This window comes from Lycium barbarum, chromosome 1 (genome assembly GCF_019175385.1).
Source record: "Lycium barbarum isolate Lr01 chromosome 1, ASM1917538v2, whole genome shotgun sequence".
In the NCBI taxonomy this organism is placed as follows: Eukaryota; Viridiplantae; Streptophyta; class Magnoliopsida; order Solanales; family Solanaceae; genus Lycium; species Lycium barbarum.
In genome coordinates this window covers 10,535,048-10,543,587 of record NC_083337.1, presented here as the reverse complement: position 1 = coordinate 10,543,587, position 8,540 = coordinate 10,535,048, and the positions used below count along the sequence as shown (strand labels likewise).

At 34.6% G+C, this 8,540-nt stretch overlaps 1 pseudogene; it reads right to left on the bottom strand.

Moving 5' to 3' along the window:
* Positions 1 to 6,685: 6,685 nt before the first annotated feature.
* Positions 6,686 to 8,170, bottom strand: LOC132627845 (NAD(P)H dehydrogenase (quinone) FQR1-like; annotated as a pseudogene).
* Positions 8,171 to 8,540: the final 370 nt, after the last annotated feature.

The window sequence follows — 8,540 nt, the reverse complement described above, 5'->3', positions numbered from 1 at the left end:
GTTGTAATGTAGGCTTGGGAAAAGGGTAGGATATTATTTGGGTAAGGAGTGACTAATCCTTCCCTAAGTGTTGCACTATGTCTGTGCTTAATATTTGTGTGCTCTGACGCTGATCTACTTTGTTTTATTGTCCCTTTCTTTTGTACTTGTGCGACCTCTTTTGCAAGTTAAAGCCCTTTCCCTTTTTTTCCTTTTTTTTTCTTTTTTGAGTTTAGGGTTGCATGCCCGAGACTCTGTAGGGATTAAGAGAATTGACCTGGGTTGTATGCCCGAGGTCTTGATACTAATTCCGGGTTGTATGCCTGAGTGTGAAAAATAAAAAGAAATAACGGGTTGTATGTCCGAGATCCCGAATGACTGAGTTTTTTTTTTTTTTTGGTGTGGGCTCCTTCTTGCTTTGGGGGTCATTCTTAGCCTTTGTTTTTCTGGGACGGTCGAATCCGTTTTTTTTTGGAAGCTTCAGCTTAGATCTCTATCCGCGGTTGCACGTTTTTAGTGGGCTCGGGGAGGTTGGGCCAAGAGAGAGATAGTGCATGTAAGCACTCAGAAATGGTATAGGCTTATGATGTGGTGGTCAAAGAAAAGGCTTTAGGCTCAAAGGGGGAATGCTAGGGATAATGTCATTTGGTAGGCTAGAAAGGCTCAAACGGGTCAAAGAAGGCCTACGATCCTTTTCTATGCTGAGTGTTACTCATAATTTCGCCTCAACAGACATTCAGGCCAAGTTCTAGATCACAATGCAATGCAATTGAACGCTATCTAAAGCTCACCACACAATGCACATGAAACAATGAGGTTGGTTTTGTTCTTGTCTTAAAAGCATGCAAGAGAATTTTTCAAGTGTCACTTAAAGTGTGAATGAGAGGTACCAAAAGAATCTATAGTTTACCACGAAGTCAGTCCTCTCCATCATATTGATTGTTACTTGTTTCTTTCCTATGCACATTCCTAACTGTGTTGGTACCAACTAAGTCAAAGATATGAATCTAAAAAAAATATTTTGGGCTGCCTACGTATCTCATCAAAGAAGAGAATCAGGTGTGCGTAGTTCTTGCAGATAGGGTATAAAATGCATGATTGAAGACAAAATATTTTACAAAATGCAAGGTTCAACACAAGTCAACTAAAAATAGTTAGATAAAGTGCTAAGGTAGTGCAAAGCAAATAACAACAATATTTATTTAAAAACAAAACATGTAACAAATAAAGAGTATGTGAAAAATGAAAAGAATGTTCGAAATAAAGGATAAAATTCAACCTAGCTAAAAACAATTGCAAAATGGAATGTACAGTAACCTAGGAATTCTAAGAGTTGGTTTTATCTAAACACAAGGTTCTCCCAAGCGGACAACTTGGGAGTGGAAAGTCCGTGGCTGTCGACTGCACCGCCGATCGACTAAATCCACTAGACCAATCCAACTAAAGGGGTAATTTAGTAGTGCACGGGCGCGAACCGCGAAGCCGCTTTAAGTGTGTGAATATGTGTGAGTTTTCCAGGAATGGAAGAAGTATGAACGGATTGACAATTTATATAAACCGATAACACATATGAATATTAATATGAAACCACAAAAAGATAGCAATTAGAGAGAAACAGTAAAAGCAAGATGCATAATTTACAATAAATAAAACTTGTTGGTAAAAACAAAAAGGACAATAATACGGTGTATGAAAAAAAAAGCAGATATGTACGTAAACAAATAAGGGAACAAAGGGAAGGATATACATGACGAATAAATACAGGCAAGTAAAATAATAAACAAAAACTCAAATAAAGATAACATACCTCGAATAACAAATTGAGTCCATATGGTTAGAACCTAAGTGTCCCCAGCAGAGTCGTCATGTTGTTGCACCTTATTTTTACCAAGGCTAAACAAAGCACAACTTATGGAGCTCTGAAATAGTTAATTATGTACAGAGTCGCCACCTAGCATTTAAGGTATACTAGGGTACCTATAAATTATTAATATATGCAGCTTAACATGGTCTACGAAAATAAGTGAGATTCTAGGTAAGGGTTCAAATTATTCCGAAGGGAAGGTGTTAGGCATCCTTCAGAATCCACAAATGTGGTTCCCGGCTGGACCAATTTAACTATACGAGGGAGGTGTAAAAAGGCTTGATTATTATTTACAAAAATTAGTAGAATTTAGACTAAAGAATAATTAATATGACTATTCACATAAATAATCGTGCAATACGTATTTTATACATATGTGATATAATAATTATTTTGAAAAAAAAGTTATACGCAACTTAGAAGCTTGGGTATGTGAAAAGGGTATAAGGAATGGACATGAAATTATTTTGCACTCAAGGTGAGTTAACTAATTTAACTAGCTAAGTATGTACGCCTAATCAATTAATTATGAGAGTACATTCTAAAGCCTAAATATTGAGGCAAATCACCCTATTTATTTACTTAAGTGTGCTAAGCTATTGAATTAAAACTATAGCGAAACATGATAACTATAAGAATATTAGCTACGAAAATAATAACTGCCTAATATTGATTTGTCTAAAACACATAAAATTTAAATCACCTAAGCAGATCATAAATAAATACCATCAACCTGCACCCTAAAAAGTAAAGTTTCACTATATTTTATGCTTGTATAACTTAATAACGTAAATATATATATATAAACAGAGAATTTAAGAAGCTATTTGAACTTCCTTTGAGTGTCATCTTCAAAAAGTAACTCCAGATACCTGCATGAGACTTAATAAAAATGTTAGTAAAAAAATAAATAACTATCGGATGAATTAAAGAAATAATGAATAAACTTAAAATAAAAAACCCGTCTTTGTACATGGAAGGCCTTGGAAATCGAAGGAAATTTCTTCATCGGCCAATTCGGGTGTAATATCTTTTCAAACAAACATGTCACAGTGAGAAGAACCAACAAAATTAATAGTGTCGAAATGTTGTCCATGGAAACACATCAAATAATGAACTTTCAGTTGAAAACAAGAATAGTAGAAACGTCCAGCAATGATTCAACAATGATAAAATATTTTCCACCAGAGAACATATTGGATTGAGTAAGATAAAGGTATCTAGCAAGCCAATAGAATCCTTCAACGAACCATAACCAGTAAAGAAAACAAAGCTTTGCGATAGCTTAGTTTTTTTCGTTAAAATCTGGAAAATAACAAGAACGTTAGCGGAGGAAAAACCAAAAAAACAGTGACAATAAGCAGCAACAATAAGAAGCAAGACTGAGATTCTCCGACAACATAGAAGCCACCGGAAAATGCCCAAAAACAGCCCAACAATGGCAGCAACAACACCCATAAAAATCTTGTAAGAAATCAGTCCAAAAACATAAAACAAATAGATACACGTACAATAATATATGAAAGAAAATAATAATAATAATAATAATAATAATAATAATAAAAATAAAAACGCATAACAGTGGGATTGTTGGAGAAGACGAAATTGGTTGCTCCGGCGACGTGAGTTCGCCGGAGAAGATGGTGGAGAGGCGGCTGACCTAGAGGCAAAAAACGTTAGTGGTTTTATTTAAAGCAAGATCTCATAATATTTTTGTTGTGTGTATAAGATTGTGTTGGTTGTGTAATTTACCGAAGTTGGCAGTGGAGTTGTGGTGGTTGTCGGCGGCTGCTCCGGTTCACCGGAGCTTGAAGCTCCTCGCTGGAGCAGCGAAGAAGACGAAGATGGGGAGATGAGCAGGAAAATTGGAAGGGCGGTGTTGTCGTTGTGATGTTGGGGTGTTTAGTTCGTGGGGATGAGGTAGGAGTTCACCGGATCTCGGAGCTCCGGCGTGGAGGGGGGTGGCGGCGTTTGAGAGAAGTGGGGGGGGGGGGGGGGGAGAAAGAAAATGTTTAGGGTTTAGGGGAGAGAAAATAGAAGATCTGATATGTGCTTGTGTGTGTTGTGCAAATATGTGTTGGATCCACATAAAATTAAACTCCTCCCCTTCTTTTATAACATAAAGTCCAAAAAAAAAAAATATATAGAGCCATACCCCTTTGTCCCCTTATTTCTTTTAACTAATCAAAATCTAACCCATCACCTCAAAATGTCCACTTTTTAAAAAAAGTGACGAGACCTTGATTTGATTGAATTTTGCTCTGCATTTTAAAAAAAATAGTTGCTCCGCTTTTCTCTGCACTGTTGGGCTGTACTGAAATATAGTTAATTAATATATGTATAAATAATAATGTAAGTATAAAATATAAATAGTAATGTGTAAGATATGAAAAGGTATCGCTATAAAATTAAGAAACAATTATTACTTGCATAAAGATGGTAGTATTACGCTATACATGTGCAAAAATAATGATTCTTGAAAAATGACAATAAATTGAGAAAATTCCTAAAATAAGGATAATCATCAATAAATTGTTGAAAAAAAATGTAAAAATGTGTAAAAAAATGTATTTCGTGCTCTTTAACGAATCAGGGCCCCCAAAACGTTAATTTTAAGCACGTCGAGCCAAAATTAGGTGTCAACATATCTGACCTACACAAAGCTCGATCTCAAACAGGCTATGTATTTATTTGTAGGGGTGCTGCCATATCTTGGCGATCTACAAAGCAGTCTATTGTGGCTAACTCATCAAATCATGCTGAAATAATAGTTATTCATGAAGCGAGCCGTGAAGTTGTGTGGCTGAGGTCAATGATACATCTCATTCGTGAAAAGTGTAGTTTGAAATGTGATAAAATACCCACAATCTTATATGAAGATAATGCAGCATGCATTGCCCAATTGAAAGGAGGATTCATAAAAGGAGATAGGACAAAGCACATTTCACCAAAGTTGTTCTTCACGCACGAGCTCCAAAAGAATGGTGATATCAACGTGCAACAGATTCGTTCAAGTGATAATATGGCTGATTTGTTCACTAAGTCTCTACCAACCGCAACTTTCGAGAAGATGGTGCACAAGATTGGAATGCGAAGACTCAAATATTTGGACTGAAGTTCTCATCAGGGGGAGTTAATACATGTTGTACTCTTTTTCCCTTTCAAGGTTTTTATCCCACTGGGTTTTTTTCTTGTAAGGTTTTTAATGAGGCAACCAAAATGTATATTATTAGAAATATGTACTCTTTTTCCTTCACTAGAATTTTTCCCACTGGATTTTTTCTAGTAAGGTTTTTAATGAGGCATATTATCTATCGAAATAGACATCAAGGGGGAGTGTTATAAATATTATGATAATATTGTGATGTCTATCTTTAGGAGGGATTTTAGGGTTTGTGACTTTGGCACCAAGTCAATTCTCTCCTATAAATAGAGATGTTTTCTTCATTGTATTTCATCCCTGATAAGAAATAAGAACTCTCTTCTCTCTTGTTCTACATATATTCTTGCTTTAGTTTATTGTTTCATAACACATACATTGTATACTATATTAAATATATACAAATAATTTAACAGAGTTAATTTTCCTATTTCATGGAAGAGAGAGAAAAATTGAATAATAAATATGTGATGGCAGAAAGTAAGCTAAGTTTTATGTGATGGGGTATCGTTTATTAATTAAGATCCTATTTTAATGGTAATCCATACATAATTAGAATTTTAGGGAAGCCAAGTTTTCCATTTTAATGCATTTCATAGAGATATTTAAGGGATATATGAAAAGTTGTACACAATGTAATTAAAAAGTTGTATTTGTGTAAGATTTCAATTTCTTTTTATCTTGTCATGTGAGTAGCATGTGTTCCGTTTAGTTTTTTAAATGGTTTAGCCATGCGTCGTTAATTGGACTAAAACTGCTCAAATGTTGCAAACTTAGAGGATAAATGGTGCTCAGGATTATATTTAGAGGATAAAATTGAGCCTACCCCAAAGATAAGAGACAATTTTGGCTATTCAAAAACATGCACGGTGTATAATCATTTCAATGCCTTTTTTTTTTTTTTTTAAAGTTCTTGATAAGTAATGTGCAAAGTGGATCTTATTATTTTATAATGATAAAATGATTTGCCTAAAAGATACGAAATGGAGTGATAGTTATTTTGTTTTGCCTTTTTTATTTCCTCAGTTTGATCTTAATTTCTGTCCCGGCTCCTTTCCCTGTGATGTTTTGTGGTGGTTGCTTTTTCAAAAATTAGTCAGAATTATCAAGTTGGAATCGTTGAAATAAGAAACTGGATTTGGTTGTATACTTTTCCTTCTTAGATTGCATATGTTTTTCCCTCCTTTCTGTTTAATCCGGACTATGCATCAAGCTTCGCTGGGTTTGTCATTGCGGGATTGATGCATATATCTCTATGGAAACAACAGTAGATTTCTTTTCTCATTTAGTATCAACCTCGAAAATATAATTAGAACAAAAGATAATGTTCCAGTTGAAGAGTAGAGAAAAGATAAAATTGATCAATGGGTAAAGATTAATCTTTGCAACTCCCTTATAAACTGATTGTCAAGTTTATGCATTGTGATGCAAGTGCTAGTTATTATGTGTTGAAGATATATAGCTAGTTGTTTCTCAATAAGCACACCTGGTGTAACATCCAGTGATTTTGGGCACAAAAAGAAAAGATTCATAAACATGTAAAATCTACCTGTAACAAACATTGACCATATGATCCCTATAAATATGCTGATAAAAATAGGACATTTCACTCTTAGTCCGGTACCAACTTAACTATAAAGAGAAAAAAGAAAACTATAGAATGCAAATGGTAAACTGAAATTTTAGGCAGAGCCTTTGAGCTTCTTAGTGATGGTGGCAAGTATTTCCCCTGATGAAAAGCTTGCTCCAATTCAAGCTCTGTAGGCTGTTTTGAGCCATCACCAGCAAAAGTACCAGCACCATTTGGACTTCCACCTTTGATTTTCTCCATCTCAAACATGCTAGCTCCAAACGTGTAGCCAATTGGAATGAAAATCTTTCCATGGTGAACAAGTTGTGTAATTGCTATCAACATTCATATTATTTCATCGAAAATTTTACCAAATATACATAAGACATAGATAAAAAAATAAAAGGACACCACGTGACAATCAATGCTTCCTAGCCTCATTTGCCTATTAGAGGCCAGCGGTTGTTTGATGCCGCATATAAAAGAAAGAAGTATTTAGTACTGTTTCTTAATAAATCACTATGAATACATTTGGAAAAATGAAAACTTACCGAGGACAACTATGTTGCACTAATGTACTTGAATTGTGTTTTTCTTAATATGATGTAGCTGATTCGTTCACTTCTTTAAATGTTGACATAGTTTGTGAAAACTTCCATATACAATAAGTGTAGGCATCCAATGCATTGTATCCACACCCTTGTCATGCCCATTACCGAAGGATTCATATAACATAGCTAAAAATACACACAAAATTGAAGACATTTAAGAAAAGGAAAAGGACTAACGCGGTAGTTTCTTGGCCTCCTCCTTGAGAACCAGTGCTATAGAAAATGCCAGCAGTTTTGCCAGCTAGAGCTTGAGTTTTCCAGAGACCACCAGTTGCATCAAGAAAAGCCTTAAATTGAGCAGGCATCATCCCAAACCTTGTTGGAAAACCAAATATAAAGCCATCAGCCTCTGCAAGATCATCTGGTATAATCACTGGTGCATCACCCTTCTGAGGTGCACTCATCTTTGCAAGAATTTCTTCTGAAAGAATTTCTGGCACCTGTTCCATATATCAATTGGCATATAAGATTAACGACGGAAACGGATTTAAGTTATATATACTGACAATATATAACTAGATACAACAATGTTATTTAACTACTCCCTATGTCCCAATTTATGTGATAAAGTTCGAATTTCGAGAGTCAAATTTGTGAATTCGGACATTCAATCTTTAAATTTTTTGAAAAATAATGTATGTAATTAGAAACTACATAAAAAAATACTATAAGTCATATTAATAATTAAAGTTTAAAATATTTAAAGGCTACACGAATAAATTCCGGTCAAAGATTTTCTTGTTTGTTAAGAGTTACTTTTATTGGACTTATTATAGAGTGATCTATTGCCGTAGGTCAACTTAATATGATAGTGTAAAAGATCTCCACAAAGTCGGTGCATAAATCTGAAAAACTCAACAAGATTGTGTGATATGTCGTTAACGGACCTGCCATAGCTTAGCTTCAACACCCTCAACTGATGCAGCACCTTTCTTTATCTCTTGTACCAGCTTCTCAACATGTCCATACATTGAATAGTAAGTGCCCAAAATTTAATAGACATGTTCATTAGTTTTTTAATCCAAGAATAAAAATTAAATGTATAGGCCCACAACTTTGACTTTAGTTTACAAAACTATATAATTATATAAAGCAGGGCACAATACGCGTCACGTGGTACCTCTCATTGATGAGAAAATAGATTTATCTATTTTGTCAATTTTTTGGGCTTTATCCTCTATTTTAAACCCAGTAAACTCAATTACTATTTCAAAAAAAAAACAAATTGGTATTCAGTTACAACTTTATCATAATTATGAAACTTAGCGTCTTCCAAAACTCTCTACATCCCGTTTCAAAACAATATTTGTGCCGCTCCCTTACAGCGTAATCAACGAAGAACAAACTCAACCCCCA